This window comes from Antedon mediterranea, chromosome 11 (assembly GCF_964355755.1).
Source record: "Antedon mediterranea chromosome 11, ecAntMedi1.1, whole genome shotgun sequence".
NCBI classification, from domain to species: Eukaryota; Metazoa; Echinodermata; class Crinoidea; order Comatulida; family Antedonidae; genus Antedon; species Antedon mediterranea.
The window spans coordinates 21405185-21424841 of record NC_092680.1 but is presented as its reverse complement, the minus strand read 5'-3'; the positions used below and the strand labels follow the sequence as shown (position 1 = coordinate 21424841).

Here is a 19657-nt window from a genome sequence, read left to right as displayed (position 1 = left end):
CTCCGATAGATTTATGTCGATATAAAAGGTATAAATAAGGTTGAGAATGACTCATATAGATTGCAATTTAAGGGTCGTTGTCCAGGACTAATCTTTTCTAATTTTGGTCTCCAATTATATTATATTTTCAATATGTCTGGTATAATCTTATGGTTGAAAACCCTCACGCATCTAGTTGTTCAGTCAATCTAGCTGTTCAATATTTAGGGATAGCCTATAACGTATCAACTCTTCTACACTCTTAACTTCACTCTCATATCATTATGATTTATATTCCTTTGGTCAATATTACTTATCTTGTTCATGTGTTCATCATTTATTTGTTATCACCCTGTTTATTTGATTTCATTTATAATCGTGATCAAGGAACTTTTAAAATAAAGACAATTTCAAAAGTAATGCTCCATTAAGCATTTTAAAGCATAAAGTTTGATATTGTATACACTATCAAACTGTATGTGTTAAAAAAATGTTATCTGTCCAAATATGGACATGATGATGTCATATCACTACCATATTTGACAATATCACTACCACATTTGACAATATCACTACCATTATGGACACATCTTTTTGTCACATAAAGTTTGATAGTGTAGACAAGGCTTTAGAAACAACGAAGATAATGACCTCATTTGTGTAGATGCCCAGAGTTATTAAATATGTATATGTGTCGTATGTCAATCAGAGGACAGTTGCCAATCATTTTGATTGATTGACGTATGTATTTTATAAGGAAACAAACCACCTCTTCAATTGTATCTTGTATTCGTGACATACCACCATAGTAAAGACAATCAGACTGGTTGGTTGTACAATGTTGAGTTATTTATGTGTGTATTTAGTGATAGCGTTTGTAAACAAGTGTCGGTGTTGTATGGATTCAGTATTTGACTGTATTTTGAGGCGCTGTTTCCACAAGTATAAATATTGGTGCAATATGTCTGTACACTACCGCTTGTCAATCAAACCAACAAGTAATTAATTACAATTCTGTTTACAATCATCATTGTATTAGATAAATTATCGATGTTTTTAAAACAGTGATATTATAGTTAAACATGCCAATCTCATTACTAATAGGTAAGGGTAAGGTAAAGGTAAAGTCAAAACATAAGCTAATGCCGTGGTGGTGCCCATCTCCATTTATTTAGCGTTTGGGCCAGACTCCACTAAGTGTGTATGTAAATAGAGTAACGAAATAAAGAATTTTTTTAGTTAAGTATAGTATACTTAAGTTTTTTTTGTGAATGTGAATGTATTTATATATATATTATTTTGTATCATGTATTAATAATTATTGTTATCACTAAACTGTAGTAGTCTGGTACTACTAATGTAGAACTATAAATACAGTAATGATTAACAGGCTATACCTTACATTAAATATATTTACTTACCAACGTTTTCTTTTGGCTTTTTAAGTTAAGTATAGTAGTATAGTTAAGATTTTTTTTTTTTTTTTTTTTTTTTTTTTTTTGTATTAACTTATGATTTTATGTGAATGTATTTTTTATATATTATTTTGTATCACTATGTATAATTGTTATTACTATACTGTATATGAAACCATTTCAATATTAACTATCATGATAATTTTAATATCCTCATCAACAAATATTTTTGTTACTACTTCCTCTTTATGTAGGCCTATATATATATAAATATATTTAACTAAAATGTATCAACTCATGTCAGACAAATATTGCTACAGTATAGAGTACTAATTTTAATTCAAATTAGCTTAAGTATCCGTATCCGTCATTTTATGTTAATTGTGTTCAATATGGATGCACCACTTCCTGTGTGTGCCACCGATGTAAAGGTGCAATTTCCAAATAAATTGATTGATTGATATGTTTGTGGAGGGTACGCCACTCCTCCCGCACAAACGAGTCTGATTTACCATCCCAGTACTTCTTACTTTACTAATACTATGATTGCACATGACCATTTAAACAACTGACCACTTGGACGCAACGCAATGACGTGTAGGCCCAACGCAAATGAGTTGACCAATCACAAGCGACAGTTCGGACAATTAATGTATCGCGCACCGCGTGATAGATCATACACTTGCGGTGCGCGTACGTCCTTGAGTTGCGTTCAAGTGTAAACCAGTCTTTATGCTATGCCTAGTTGCTCTCTTCTATTCATTTATTTTGTTGATTACTACCGTATTCTCTTGATCGTCGTGCAAAGTCATGCCAAGACTTAATATTTTAATCCTTCATGCTTTATAATTAGTAAGTTAACAATATTCTGGGTTACGACGTTCTGATACAAAATGATTCATATTGATGGTATAGGTGTGACGTTGCATTTGTATATATTATAAGATAATACAGACTACCTGTCTATGCTACACCATACGTATTAGGCTTTATTTCGCGGAACACAAGAACTGGTGCGCAACGCAAGTGGGTTGACCAATTACAACAACCGACAGAGGATCCACCGCGTCGTGATTAGTTAAGTTATACTTAGGGTGAGATTTCGTCGTTGCGTGGGAACCAAGCTTTAGAAAGATGTTGTTGCTGATCCGAAAGACACGGTGCTAGCATTAACCTATAATATATAACGTTTGCACTCTGTTCTTATAAACTGAGTGCTTTTGACTATTAGGTCTACTTTAGGAACTTGCTCTCGTTAAATTCCTGTGACACGAAACAGTGTTAGCCTATTCATACAGTAGTCAACTATTCATCTGGGTTTATAGGCTTATTAATACAAACCAAAAGTCTAGAGACACGAATCTATCTATCTTGTTCTCAAGCGTTTGTATAGCCGAGCTACACTGTTAATTATGCCTCGAGAAACACAGAGGATCAAATTATCTAGGTACGCATTTCATATCTGAAACCACATCATTAATATAAATAAATATAGGTCTATATTGATAATAAATTATTGTTTGATTGAAGAAAAACGTGAGTCATGTTTTATGTTGTTTTGAGTCACTCTGTACACATGATGAATTAATGTACTTAGCCTACACCTTGATACATAAACCATTGAAAAAAAAACGATCTCTCCTTCCAAAATATATAGGACGAACATTAAAGGTTCAATCTCGCATTCACATACAGATTTATGGATTCTTTCGTTAGGGTGAATTAAATTAAATGTATAAAGTAGACTTGGTTTTCAAGGACGCAAATACGTACACGTAACGCAAGTGGTTTGACCAATCACAGGGACAGATCCGAACTGACGCTTTTCATTGATCCATTTGTTTGCATTGCGCGTTCGCGTCGTTCCGTCCTCCAGTTTAGTTAAGCGCTCACCCAGCCTACTACTACTATAGTAGTATAATAGGCCTACTGTACTACTCTTTCTGTCGTTTGGTTTGGAGTGTTCTGATTTATTCCTTCTAGCTAATAGGCCTAAACTAGCCATGAGTTGACTGTTTCTATTAATACGATAATTAAATAGTAATCGTATTTAAAAATGACATCATTTGTGTGAATCAAAATGAAGGTTGAGGTCGTCACAATGTCGACAAGCTCGAGCTAAAATTAAAACTAATACGTTTAGAAACTGTCACAAAGTATCCGCATTCCTTTCATAGTGACATTTTAACCATGTCGCTCATTGTACCGACATGTCCTTGTATTGTGTGTAATTTTCACCTTTGTGAAGATTCCGCCTACTTGTTACAAATATGTAGGCCTAGGCCTAATTCAAAATAAAATAGTCTCATCTTTAGGTAGCTAAGATTGTTTAGTTTTTAAAAATAAGCTACAGGGTACTTGCTTTAATTATAAAGTGAAAACGTTGCGCAGACCAATACGTTACAACGCGTTGTATTCGTCGCTACATGACGCTAACGCGTCATCTCTATGACGGTTCTGTGTCGTCGGACCGTAGCATAATGTAAAATGCACTTGACGTGAACTCATCCAATACTGTTCATTTTATTTTTGTAGCCAATATACCTCCCGGTAAATTGCTATTTCCGGAAAGTGTTGAAAGAAAATCCACCGACAAAGTTATTGACAAATTTGTTTACCAAATAACGGCGCTAAGATTACCTTTAGTTGAATATTTCCGACGTGATTTTGTTACCATGGTATGCGCGCCCCGAATAGTACATTGAAACATTTTAAAGGGATACATACAAGGAATTCGGATTTAATTACTAATTCCTGCATGATACTATCACATTTGTTTAATGTTATTGGTATTCCAAATCGATATAAATTAAATCATGTTGGGCAGGGTTCATGTTGTTATTACGGTTTGGCATGTACACCTTCACATTCACACATTAAAAACCCAGTTTATTGGGGCATGCTGAAGGAATGTTAGTTACGGTTCAGTGCACTGGAAAGTCGTCATTTGATGACCTAAATCCCATTTAAAGAATTTTTTTTTCTCTTTCGTGTCCCATTCAGAGAATTTATAAAATGTAATAATAAAAAAAAACATTAGGGTTTGATGATCAATGACAATTGGTTACCGTTTAATTTATACCAGTTTAAAGTTTACATAAAGAAAAGTGTTCGTCCCTTATCCGAATTGTTGCTTGTGATTGGTCAAATTAATGGCGTTGCGCGTACGTATGTTGCGTCATATTAACCACGTTATGACGTCATTACAACGTCGTATTGAAAACTAGGTCAGTGCTAATACATTTTCCACATTTAGAAAACATGAACACAAAATGCTTGTGTGTAGATGATGGTGTGTTTTGTTGTTTGTAATCTACAGCAGCCTGATTTGGTGATTCATCAATGAGAGAGTGTAGGTCAGGTATGGCTTGCCCGTTTGTTGACCTTTTTAGACGGATAGTGTCAATACACTATTGGCGCTAAGTAAAAACATCTTTTATATTGTTTTTATGACTCGTGTTGTTGGTATACTTAAACCGTGTGCTAGCCAGGTCACCATTGTAATATTCAGTGTTTATTCTACCTACAATTTCCTGATTTAATGCTATAATTCTGAATACTACTGCCAGCTCTACTCGCAAAATTACATTGTAGACTTGCTTTGCGCATTTCTACTCACTTTTTATACGCGTGCGCACTCAATGATCTTTAGCAACCGTATACCTAGGCTGCGCCTAAAAATGTAAAAGGCCTCTTTCAATCAAGTTAAAGATTGATTGAGGAATTTATACCACGGACGGCATGTTTCCGGAAAAGTTCCTAACGAGAATTTAATGTGAATATTATTATGTTTCTGTAAACTATCAATAATCTAGGCTGTCGGTTCATTAAAGTAACAGTCAGTCTAGTTTATGCTCTAATCCTGGTTTGTATTTTGGGTGTATTATGCTCCCCAGATCACCACCACCACCCGGGTTAGAAAGAGGAATGCAGACATGAATAGCGGTTTCTCTCTAATGTGGCTTTTAGACCGACTTCAGAATAGATATTTAAATAAAAATTGTATTTATGTTCGGGCATTATTAGTATATTAATTTTCGACGATGATCCACAATCCTCCTTTAAGCTTTGGTTTTCACTTGGATTGGACGCAAAAAGGATGACGCGCGCGTGGAACATCCGAACTATCGCGCGCTTGTAATTGGTCAACTTGATTCGATTGCGTTGCGTCCAGGTGGAAACCAAGATGTATCATCATCGTCACACAACCTTATTTTGCTCGCTGACATCGTTGTCATAATCTGTATCATTCGATAATGTGTAGCCCTTTAAATGTTATTATTGCTTGATCATCTTCTTGTGCATGATAAGTACATTAACTATTAACAGTTCATGCGCCTAAATAAATTTAACCTTCGCAACACCGGGTCCAACTATTATCCTCAGAGGTGGTGGCGCTAACATTCTTGCCAGTCCGTGTACCACAATTATGTTTTTTTTTCCGTTTCGAACTAATCCGTTTTTACGGGTTAATATAATGTCAAAATGATTTAGGCAAAATAACCAAGTCGGAAGTTCATTGTCGCATGTGGTATTTTGATGTTGTATTAATCACATGAACCTAGACAGAAATCACCATCACATATTTACCGCTGATGGGTGGCCACCCATCGTGCTAGACGGGTTTGGGACCCGTTAGAAACCGACATATTTACATTATGTAATCTTAAGATGCGGTCCCAAGTATCACGGTACGTGTGTATAATGAATGTTTATCGTTAAGTAAAATTTGGTTAGTAAATCTAAGAAACGTAACATTAAGTGAATGATATATTTCTGTACAATGTCAATATACGAGGATGGCATAACAATTGTTCATCAGTCCTTTTGGATGTTTTCCTAATCTCAACAAAGTTTACTTTTACACGATGCCTCTGACTCAAGAGGACGTGCCATTTGTCGCGGCCGTACTCTCTTACCTTGGCTGTTTCGACACAATTGGCTAAGTGTGAATTCATTGCTAATACAAACACCGATATTAAAGTTTATGTAAATCTTTTTCACCTAATATAATCTCAGTATCATTTGAAGGATACTTCCGTCCGTCCATCACTGACCAACAAACGCCCTCTTGCGATCAACGCATCTTCACGACGCAGTTAAAATCCGCGCGCGTATACAACAACGCGTGTTGATTACCATGTGCGTATACAACAACGCGTGTTGGTTACCATGTGTGTTGGTTGCTTGTGACATGTTTGTATTTATTGCATTTGGAACTTAGTTACGTTTAGAGCAGATGCCTTAAGTATACTTTGGCAATAAAAACATAAAAGTTATGTCGTTTTTCGTAGAATAGACTGTATTTTGATTATTTATTTAAAACGTTTATAGCAATGACGCACCTGAAATCGATAGGACGGTATAGAATTGAAAATGAGACACTCGGGAAGGGAAATTTTGCTGTCGTTGAGCTAGCTACAGATACCGTATGCAACACAAAGGTTGGTACCATAGTCAATGTAAAAATGACAGTCAAAACTTGAAATCATAAAAAATACAGTTGAATATTTAGGCATACATGTAGAGAAACAAAAATGTTGATGGAGTCAGATGATGCATTATGTTTTAAAATGTTTTGGGTAGGCCTAGGCCTATACAGGTATAGATTATAGTGTTGCTTTGCCTTATTAAATATTATAGTCTTTGAAAATATGTCAAGGGGTTGTTTGATCGTTTAAAAGTTTAAATAATAGCTGTTTACGCTTTTACAGAAACCAAATGTCTGTGTAAAATAACATAAATAAATTGCATATCTTCGAAGTACGCTATAGAAGCATTAGCGTACCCGTTTGCGATCCATCTAACTTAGAAGACCCAACGTCTTCCTTATATGGTGCTGTCAAGGCCTCGTGGAGTAGTTGCATGGTTTACCACCCTATTCATCTTAACAGTCCACGAATTCTTTGCTCGTTGAGGTGAGACTTCTCTACCTGGTCTGTCGACTGCGTTACCTTTTTCGGAAATTTAAGTTCACGAATTTGCACTCAATAACTCATTGGTATTTTTATATCAAATGCTTACTTTTAAAATAGCTACTGTAACTGACCTGGATTTGGAGGAACCTCATAGGTCTACACAATCAGCACAAACCTGGTCACATTATGATCGTGATCATTATCATGATCATTATCCATCATCATCATCATCATCATCATTATCATCATCATCATCCATCCATCATATCATCATCGTCATCATCATCATTATCATCATCGTCATGATAATAATCATCATTATCATCATCATCATGATAATCATCATCATCATCATTATGGTATTCATCATCATTATCATCATGAGATGATATTGTGAAAATAATGTTAGTAGACCTGAGCATACTATACACATCAACATTGTATAATAAACATTATTCCTATGTCTCAATATTTCTATTTAGTTTCTCTTACTTCTTCTTACTTCTGTAAATGTATCTAATTCGATGGAATACTATGGTGCTATGAACTACAATCGCATTGACGATTCGATTTAGTAGACATAATAAATGATCCTATGTGTCTCTTTACTTTAAAAGCATTTAATTTATATCTGTTTCGTGGCTCTTATCCATCAATTTATATTACACCCATCAACCCTTATCATATAATTTGTAAATTATTATAGGTATGAAAATAATCAATTTGGTAAAAGATCGCAAGTTATTGACTGAGGCGAAGCTATGTCTGAGTGAGTACACCCCAGGCCACTCCACTAGCCGTCTAGCCTCATTAAATCACATATATAAATTAAGCAGCGGACTTATATATTTACATGTTTTATACACAGCAAAATTCTGATTCTTGTTTTAAGAAAAAAAAAACTTGTTTCAAGCAAAATATTTCTTGAAACAAGTAAATTTTGACTTGTCCGTATTTCAATACTTTTTGGCTTACCAAGAATCGTAAAATTCTTAACAAGAATCACACAAATTCTTATCAAGAAAATTATTCTTACCAAGAAATAATACTTTAAGAACAATATTCTTACCAAGAATTTAATTGCTTTTTTCATTCTTGTTTTAAGCAGTATCTGCCTTAAAATAAGTAACAATTTATCGATTTTTTTAAATAGAATTCTTGTTTCAAGCAATATTTTTCTTAAAATAAGTAAGAATATTCCGATTTGTATTTTTTTGAATTCTTGTTTCAAGCAATATATTTCTTAAAATAAGTAAGAATATTCCGATTTGTATTTTATAGAATTCTTGTTTCAAGCAATATATTTCTTAAAATAAGTAAGAATATTCCGATTTGTATTTTTTTGAATTCTTGTTTCAAGCAATATAGTTCTTAAAATAAGTAAGAATATTCCGATTTGTATTTTTTGAATTCTTGTTTCAAGCAATTTTTTTCTTAAAATAAGTAAGAATATTCCGATTTGTATTTTTTGAATTTTTGTTTCAAGCAAAATATTTCTTAAAATAAGTAAGAATATTCCGATTTTTATTTGTAGAATTCTTGTTTCAAGCAATATTTTTCTTAAAATAAGTAAGAATATTCCGATTTGTATTTTTTAGAATTCTTGTTTTAAGCAATATTTTTCTTAAAATAAGTAAGAATATTCCGATTTTTAATTTTAATATTCTTGTTTCAAGCAATATATTTCTTAAAATAAGTAAGAATATTCCGATTTGTATTTTTTGAATTCTTGTTTCAAGCAATATTTTTCTTAAAATAAGTAAGAATATTCCGATTTGTATTTTTTGAATTCTTGTTTCAAGCAATATTTTTCTTAAAATAAGTAAGAATATTCCGATTTGTATTTTTTGAATTCTTGTTTCAAGCAATATATTTCTTAAAATAAGTAAGAATATTCCGATTTTTATTTGTAGAATTCTTGTTTCAAGCAATATTTTTCTTAAAATAAGTAAGAATATTCCGGTTTGTATTTTTCAGAATTCTTGTTTTAAGCAATATTTTTCTTAAAATAAGTAAGAATATTCCGATTTATATTTTTAGTTTTCTTGTTTCAAGCAATATATTTCTTAAAATAAGTAAGAATATTCCGATTTTTATTTGTAGAATTCTTGTTTCAAGCAAAACTTTTTTTAAAATAAGTAAACAAGAAGTCTATCAAATAAAAACCAGTAAATGTTTACTTATTTTAAGAAAAGTATTGCTTGAAACAAGAATTCTATCAAATTAAAATTCGTAAATTCTTACTTATATTGGGAAAAAAATTGCTTGAAACAAGAATTCTATAAAATATAAATCATTAAAAATTTATTTTAAGAACGATAAATGAATACTCATTTTAAGTAATATTTTACTTAAACAAATAAATTCAAGAATGTTATAAAACATAATATTAACAATACTGTTATTTTCATTAAGAACTACAATTTACATGACATTAGGTACAATAATATATACAACTTCTTTAAAACAAACTTGTTTTTATTAATAATAAAATGCCATCAAAAGAAAACTTAAAAACATTAAAATAGAAATAAAATACAAATTTTGTAAAATTCTTCTCCCGCACCTGGGCTTTTAACTATTAGGTGTCTTTAAATTTATTAATGTATACTAATGATGATTCAACAGCCTTTGTCAAGTGTACAGGTGTGTTTTCATCACAAATCACTAACTGTTAAAGGATAGTGAGGCCTACTTCTTTTCATTTTGGATAATCGAAATCCAGAAGGTAAAAAGTGGAGAGGAGAGTAACTAGAGCCTCATCTAATTTTGCTTTCTTTGTAGTTAGAATTGTTTGCTAAACTTTAATGTAGGCCATTTCTGTGTCCAAAAGCAATACCGGCATATTACCTGATCGGCGTGAAGACCAGGATTCTGGATCTTTATTCATGTTCCTAAAAATGAAAAGAGATTAATATAGTTTTAGTTATTACTGTATTTAAAATATGTGTAACATCATCAACTAATTGGGTACGGTGTGGTTTTAGAGTCCTATATCTGGGGCGGTAAACACAAAAACATGACGCAATATTAGAACGGTGGTAAGAATAATTTTACATTATAAGACATAAGGGTGGGTGGAATATGCATTTGAACTTTTTAATCACAAACTTTGCCCTGTTTATACCGATCCCAAAGACAGGCCTGGCTGTATCTATTATTTTTAGTTAAATTATTAGGGTCTAAATTTATTTTTAATATTACTATTTAGGAAGACAATACGCAAAACGGTGCTCAATCCTGATTGATGTTTTTATTCCGTATCAATGTTTATAATAACAATCATACAATTAAATGTAAATTTTGTTTAATTGTTTGATTTTAATAAATTATTGTAAACATAGTATATACCTCGAATTTTAAGCTAAGATAAATTTGATTTTAAAAAAACACTTTAAGATATTTTTTTTTAATGTACATAATGTTACTTGTATTTTAAATTTTAAAAAACACTAAATACCTTCAAGGTCGGCAGACTTTTTTTGATGAGTTTTTCCCAACAAATATGTTTGACAGATTTGACAACATATGGGTTATCTTTGAACCTAACCAAAAATAACAAATTGAAAACATTATATTATATAAATTTATTTAAATGAGTGGAATAATGTATGGACATAAACTTGATATACTGTAGCTCAAATTTTTAATAATGTAGCCTACAGTTTTGTAGGTGGTCAATGTAAAAGGAAGGGGAAAAGGTGGGCTGGCCAGGAGAGCATTAATATGTCAAAAATTAATATTCATAAGTCATTTATTTAATTTTAGTTGTCAAAGGGAGGAGTGCATGACACTAGCTTGAGTCGAACCAAGCTGTTAAAAATACGTACACAATATGTACACGTATTTTCCTCACTACCATTGGTCCATTATAAAACTATTTATGAATAGATAAAAGTACAAAAACATACACTGTACTTACCAGATGGAGGACTGGTGTTTCTCTTTAAAATACCAAAATAAACTATATTATTCTCTTCTTTGGAAAAATTTGCTAAGCACTTTTTTAAAAAGCTTTCTTTTGTATTTCATTCCTCTTTGCCTAGTAATAATTAGTATCCTTCGAACTTCTTCAATTACCTAACAAATAATTTAAGATATTGTAAATAACACAGTTTTTTAAAAAGAAATTTAATATAACAATTTTAGTTATGCAGTACGTATGTTTTTTGTTTGTTTTTCGCGCCGCGGCTCTAGCCAGCTATGTCCCAGGAGGACACATTCATTAATAAGCTGTTTCATAGCGGTAGCTTTAGTATCTAAGGCTGACAGTTTTGTGAATTTGGAAACTCGACTATAATTTATAGGTAGCTGCTGGACCCAAAAAACGTCTGGGAGAAGAGAGTCTATATGAAAGCCTTTGCTGATAATACAGTATTATTGAGATGTAGACGGAAATCTGTAAAATCTTGTTTAATAAATAATAACTTCGTTTTTGCTGTCAACCAGGCCGGTATTATAATAAGTCACTGTCAAATAATCATTCGATAATGGTCAAAACTTTATTTTGGCTCTGTCAACATAAAGGGAAGTATTTACAATGACTTTCTTTTTTATGACTGTCAATCTAGGCCATGTTATAATTCAAAATGAAAATCCAACCTCTCTAATCAAAAGATTGAACTCGAAAACGGACCGTTTTTTTGAATTGGGTATGTTGAAACATTTCAATATTCATTTAAAAAAGTACATTAATTATGGTATTGATCAGTGGCTATAGAGGCGTAAAAACCCTCGGTCAATATCATGTAAAATGCACTGTGGAAGGGTCATTATTAAGACTGCAAAATTGGGCTTATCAACAAATAAATACCGTACTTTCGTTCAAAATGTAAAATCAAGGCTGAAAAATTGGGCTTATCAACAACAAAATATTTTATTATTAGACGCGATAACATCAAGGATAATCAGTATAATTATTAATATAGCCACTGTTACTAGTTTTATTCTACATGCTAAAGTAAATAAAAATCCACTAGAAAACAAGCAAGTCTGAATGTTATGCTTATTGGCCATTCTATGTTTGTTACTGTAGGCCTATAATTGTTTGCAATGTCCACATATTATTTCCGTGGGCATATCCATAGTGTATCACTCACAAAAAAGACGTGTGAGGTTCTTTCTTTAGATTTTGAAGAATGATTTGTGTTACAGGTTCACACAAGAGTCAAATGCTCAAGATATCAGCTAACGCCATGGGACCCTTGGCTTATCAATGAATAATAAATACAGTACTACTTTCGTTCAATTGAAATCGGAATCTGACCGTTTCATTAAATTGGGTGTGATTAGGCCTAAACATATAATAATTTATTAAAAAGGTACAATAAAAACAAATGCATCAGAGGCGTAAAGAACCCACGGTCAATATCATGTAAAATGTATATGGTATAAGCACTGTGGAAGGGGTCATTATTATTAAACTGGAAAATTCGGCTTATCAACAAATAAATACTTTCATTTAAAATGTAAAATAAGAATGCAAAATTGGGCTTATCAACAAATAAATACTTTCGTTCAAAATGTAAAATATAAATAAATATAAATATAAATATAATCCTTAAGCTTTGTCTATACTATCAAACTAAATATGATGTGCCCATATTATATAGACATGACGATGTCATATCACTACGATATTCGGGCATATCACTACCATATTTGGGCACATCACACTTTTTTTGTTAAACTAGTTGGGACAGTGTAGACACAGAACTATGTGATCGAAACATAAGTCGGAATTGGACTGACGCGATTGATTTAATTGGGTATTTTTATTAATGTAATGATTCATTAAAAACTATAATACCGATACGCGTTTGGTATTGATCAATGGTGCAAAAAACCCTGAGAAATAATGTTATAACGCGATTTGGTGATAGCTTAGCAATAATACAACCCATATACTATTATTATAAATACCTATTACAAATCCATTCATATAACTTTTGATCGCGAACCGAAAATGTATAAATGTTATTCTACAGACAGTAATTATATATTCAAAAGCCATATTATTATTATTATCAATACCTAAATGCGATAGTAATAACCACATACATTATTCCCAATACAAGTTTGTGCGTTTAATTCTAGAAAGAAACGACTGTGCTGACAGGCCAATGACATAAATCACAAGTAAAGTCCCAATTGTTCACTTGCGTTTTGATTGGCCGACCTATTATATTAGATTAATGAAGACTGTTCTTACAACTGCTCAGTCAAAAAGTTACGCGGCGTTTTTTGTAAGAAATATTTCTTGTTTAGTATGTTTTTTTTAAATTTAGAGTTAAAAACATAAAGTTTCAATATCGATGTGATCACTTCGGGGATTACTTAGTGTGTACAATTAATTAAATATAAAGAAGTGTTTTTAAATGTCATTATATTTCTCATTGGAATATGTGTATATAATACAGTATAATCCTTCGTAGATATTTCATGGCTACATTACAAAATAACTGTTAGTGTTACATTATAATTGTATTATCTATTATTAGGCCTTCCTTATACCTAGCTGAAATAGGTCCGACAATATTTGTCCCCTCTGTCAATTTCTGAACTAAAATGCTAAGCTAAACCTATACACCTGTTAGTCAGTTCAGGCATAGTAGGCTAGCCTAGACCTACTAGTTCCAGGCCTACAGTATTACTAACTAGGAAGGAGCCTAGGCTAGGCCTAGACTGCTGGCAGATTAAAATATAATTATTAGGCCTACGAACCTGTTAAAATATTGGCCACTTCTTCATCTATTTCTCGGATCTTCAACAAAGCGTCTTCCTTCGACATTATATTAGACTAATCTTACTAGGCCTATTGAAGCATTTAATATATAAATTGCGATGAAAGGTGTCTTTTACTTACAAACTCTAGATTTTGAATGATTACTTTAAAAAACCGTTGGCCATAGTATGATATTGACTTCTTATTTTAAGTAAAACATTTCTCAAAATAAGTATTTTAAAGAATATTGCGAATCTTGATTCAAGTAAAAATAGTCTTGATAAGATAGTATGATATTGACTTCTTATTTTAAGTAAAACATTTCTCAAAATCAGAATATTGCGAATCTGAATTCAAGCAAAAATAGTCTTGATAGGATAGTATGATATTGACTTCTTATTTTAAGTAAAACATTTTTCAAAATAAGTATTTTTTAAAATATTGCGAATCTCAATTTAAGCAAAAATAGTCTTGATAAGATAGTATGATATTGACTTCTTATTTTAAGTAAAACATTTCTCGAAATAAGTATTTTTAAGAATATTGCGAATCTTGATTCAAGTAAAAATAGTCTTGATAAGATAGTATGATATTGACTTCTTATTTTAAGTAAAACATTTCTCAAAATAAGTATTTTTAAAAATATTGCGAATCTCAATTTAAGCAAAAATAGTCTTGATAAGATAGTATGATATTGACTTCTTATTTTAAGTAAAACATTTCTCAAAATAAGTATTTTTAAGAATATTGCGAAACCTAATTTAAGAAACTTTGTCTTACCTAGAAAAATATTTATTGTTTTAAGTAATTTTTAGAATTCATCAATCTTGATTTAAGAAAAATTATTCTTGATAGGGATAAATATAATATTGATTTCTTATTTTAAGTAAAATACTTTTCAAATTAAGTATTTTCAAATCTTGTTTTAAGCAAAACTATTCTTAATAAGAAGAGAATGATATTGACTTCTTATTTTAAGTAAAATATTTCTTGTAATAAGCATTTTCAAGAATATTGCGAATCTTGATTCAAGTAAAAATAATCTTGATAAGGGTAGTGTGAAATTGACTTCTTATTTTAAGTAAAATATTTCTCAAAACAAGTATTTTCAAGACTATTGCGAAACCTAATTTAAGAAACTTTGTCTTACCTAGAAAAATATTGATTGTTTTAAGTAATTTTTATAATTCATCAATCTTGATTTAAGAAAAATTATTCTTGATAGGGATAAATATAATATAGATTTCTTATTTTAAGTAAAATACTTTTCAAATTAAGTATTTTCAAATCTTGTTTTAAGCAAAACTATTCTTAATAAGAAGAGAATGATATTGACTTCTTATTTTAAGTAAAATATTTCTTGTAATAAGCATTTTCAAGAATATTGCAAAACTTAATTTAAGAAAATTTGTCTTTTCTAGAAAATTATTTCTTGTTTTAAGTAATTTTAAATCTTGACAAGAAAAAAAATACTTATTTTAAGAATTTTTTCTTAAAACAAGATTTTTTTTTCTTGCTTAGAATTTCAAATTTTGCTGTGTAGTTATGTTTAAAATAATAACTGTGTCAAGAATAACTAAATTGTTGAACAGCTAATAAAAGTATCAGCGTAAGTGTTTTGTTTGGGTTTTGTTTAGTGAACTATGGCATCTTAAAGAATGCCACTATACTTCGCTGCCTTCCCTCATTTTACGGAATGTTCAAAATTTGATCGATACGTGAGTCTCACAAACGGTCACAAAGTTGACGTGCGCGTACAAAAGCCGTTTTATTATTATCATATTTTCAACGCGGACGCCGCATCATATAATACCGGTATCTTTTAACTGTAAACTTACACATACATGGTGCACATTTTGGCTCTGATGTTTCACGTGTACCAAAATCCTATCTTTATTAATGATCTGCAAAGGGATCAAGTAGCCACCATACCATGGGCCTGAAAGAAAGTGAAAGGGATCAGCTAAGCCAAAATTGTGACCTATGGTCCAATTATTGGTGTACATAAGCCAACTTTTAACTTTTGTCCAACCTTATTTTGATCTATATTAACGCAGTGGTTAACCAAACAATACAAAGCCTCAATCGCAAAACATCCGTCCTCTTTTAGTATAATTAATATAACCTCTAGCCCCATGACTTGGTAATATGTAAGTAAATAAGTTTTAAAAACACAACAAATAAAAACTACAATGTAAGGATTGTAGTGGGTTTATATGCTAAAATTTAGCGATAATCCGACCTCTTTAATTTAATTGTATTTGTTAATTGTTATTGTTTGGTTTAATTTGGCTCTAGCTTTGTTGCATATGTGTTTGCTAGCAACATATGCCATTATGTTATTGTTGAAGTGTTATGTTATAATTGGCCTCTGTGTGTACTGTTGACTGTTGTTATGTTTTATTTTCTAAACGGCTAGTGGGCTAACTGTTCGATTGCCTTGGATAAAGAATTCGAATCTACATGGCTATCAGTGAAGAACATCGTATATATAGTTAAATGTTTAGAAAAAAAATACGATGAACTGTCATTAACGGATTTTGTTATTACGTCATATCCAGGGAAGTAAATGCGTATGACGTCATACCAGTTTATTTTTAGTATATTTTTGTTAAGCAGTCACTGGCAGATTGGCTTCCTGACATGTAATGCTTTTTATATTTTCTTAGGACCAACTTAGTTGAGCTCTTCTTTTCGTTCACTTAACCTTGTATTGATATTAAAAAAGTTAATATTTGTCTCCGAATAAGGGGTTAGGGTTAAATCTGAGACGTCGTTTCTCGTTGTGCAGAGACACGAATTTCATTACATATTTTGATGTTATTCTTTGAATGATAGAGCTATCTCCCATGACTGTAGTATTTTAGTAGTATTCACATTTTGAAAAGAGGGCGACCGCATGTTGGACGTCGATGTTGTTTTCTTAAATATTAAATCGCCTTGAATTAGACTTAGATTGGTTAATTGTTCATTAGGACAATCCTGTACATTAGCAAGTTTGTTTTATTTGCCTTGTTGAAGAGATCAGCCGATAATATACAGATAATAAACAATAGCAGACCAAGGCTGCTGGACCCAGTCTGTTCTATTTAGTATAGAGGTGCAATATTATTCTACGCAATCTTAAGTTAAACGTAGAATTAGATTGTATTTATTATTATTTAACGACCCTAAATTAAATAGAATTCCTGGTATTTATCTTTTAAAAAAACAATTAACATGAATGATGTATAGTGTGCTAATCTGCTATCGTCTGCGCACAAAACATGCGATAATTGACGTATTGTGTTTTGGGTTCTAAAACTTCTGATAGAGGTTGGTAGATTGCTGGATTAGAAAGTGTGAAATGTTTTACAATAGAGCATGGCACTGGTTGATCTAAATCAGACGTATTACAGACATTTAATTAAACTTTGACACACCTGTTTCTACCAGGTGAGGGTGATGGGGATTAAAGGTGGGCTAAAGTAAATTAGTTCAACCTTCTTGGTATATTTTTAATCTGACGTTTGGGTTTATATCTGCTGGGTTAATCTCTTTAAATAATATATACAAATTAATGAATATATTTTATTTCCTCTTTTAATAATAATAATAATAATATTTCCAAGATAAATAATAAAGTAGAAATAATGATGATTATTGATTTGACGAATGTCGACAATGATTATATCTGTATAGGTGATATGAATATGTATGATGAGGCTGGTATGATAATGACGACGCGATAATTTTTTATGAAATTAATGATTAATGAATTAAATGATATGTTTGTAGATTATTATAACGATGATAGGCATTATATACCGGTAATTATTATTATTAATAAATTGGATATTGTTGTTTTTAGGTTGCAATCAAAGTGATCGACCTTCGGAAAGTAAAAGAAGATTACGTTCGACAAAACCTATACCGTGAGGCTAAAGTGCTCTCTCAACTGAGACACCCGAACATCATTCGCATTTATGAAACCATTGAGGTTGGTATATTGGCATTTTAACACTTTACCTAAACATCCCTCCAACAACTTTTTGGATTTGTTATAGATCCTAATTTACCGTAAAGTTTGTCTCCTTTTTTATGCTTAATATATTTACTTCGTATTGCCATAAATAAGAAATTAATTGGATGGGTTGTGATTTATATGTTTGGGAGGGCATGACATGCCAATGACCGAGGTATGTAACACATTAGACGTAGGCCTTGGTCGAATAATCCCATGGATTTGTCTCCTGACCCGAAAGATCATTACTGGATAACCTATAACCACGAATTACGACGGCGGAAGGATGGGACCTCATCAACGTTCAACCTGTAAAATGCCCGTGAGTTTATTATGCTCAGTATTGACCGGAGCGTGACATTGCGCATAAATAGGTTCGCCGCATTTTTATACAATTTGGTTCGGTCGCAAGATTTAATAATATCAGCCACGTTTTCCAGATGGGTTCTTCACTTACCATTGACCATAACATGATGCTTAACGTCTACACTATCAAACTTTATGTGACAAAAACTGTGATGTGCCCATATATGGACATGATGATGTCATATCACTGCCATATATGGGCATATAACTACAACATTTGGACACATCACACTAGTTTGATAGACAAATGTCAAGCTTGGGAGGGAGATTCAACTATCAATACAAAACACAATGCAATATGTTATGGCCTCCTAACCACTAGAGACGCAACGAAAGGACGTACGCGCAACGAAAGCGAGTTGACCAAAGACAAGCAAGTGTTTGAATAATCCATCGCTTGTGATTGGTCAAGTCACTTATGTTACGTTACGTCCCTTGTGTTGCGTCGCTAGTGGAAACCAAGCTTTAGCACATATAATACACATGGGTAAAGTAGTCCCCCTATATCCAAGTGACAAGTCATTGCCAGTTTATTGATTATTGTATAACGATTCAAGGTTATGTTCTTATCCAATTCCAACATCGGTGCAAAGCATCCGTCACAACCATCTATATAGGATTAATACATAACTCTTATTAAAGCCTATATTTCCTCAATACTTTACCCAAGTTCTTCCGCTACAGATGCTGCTGTACCGATGTACGCGTGTTGCGTGCATGTCGCGCCCTAACTTGGCCTACTGTAGCTACAGATGCTGCTGTACCGATGTACGCGTGTTGCGTACATGTCGCGCTCTAACTTGGCCTAGCTACAGATGCTGCTGTACCGATGTACGCGTGTTGCGTGCATGTTGCGCCTTAACTTGGCCTAGCTACAGATGCTGCTGTACCGATGTACGCGTGTTGCGTGCATGTCGCGCCCTAAATAACTTGGCCTAGCTACACATGCTGCTGTACCGATGTACGCGTGTTGCGTGCATGTCGCGCCCTAACTTGGCATCAATTTGTCAATTTTATAGGTGAATTTTGTTTAGGATGGGATGGCGCCCCCATACTTTTTAACGGCAAACCACAGTATGTGTATAGCCATAGAAATCTATGTTTTATTGGTTATTTTTGCTTTTCTTGAACATCCGACGAGATGCATCTCACCCTCACAACATTCAAAATAGATCGGGACCCTTAGCTACCATTCCTAGATCTTCTTATTGCCGTCATTCATATGTTTTAAAAATAAACAAGGTCACATGAT

The 19657-nt window shown here is 32.2% G+C and overlaps 2 long non-coding RNA genes across 2 annotated transcripts in view; one reads left to right on the top strand and one right to left on the bottom strand.

The window, feature by feature from the left end:
• Positions 1-9895: 9895 nt before the first annotated feature.
• Positions 9896-11450, bottom strand: LOC140062446 (uncharacterized). The gene is made up of 3 exons (XR_011847482.1): positions 11235-11450; positions 10773-10857; positions 9896-10206 (listed from the first exon to the last, which is right to left on the bottom strand). It is a non-coding gene; the product is annotated as an uncharacterized lncRNA (long non-coding RNA).
• Positions 11451-17909: 6459 nt separating this feature from the next.
• LOC140063168 (uncharacterized) overlaps positions 17910-19657 on the top strand; it is a 37722-nt gene continuing 35974 nt past the window's right edge. The window contains exon 1 of the long non-coding RNA XR_011847580.1: positions 17910-18015. This is a non-coding gene — a long non-coding RNA (uncharacterized lncRNA). The remainder of the gene's footprint in view (positions 18016-19657) is intronic.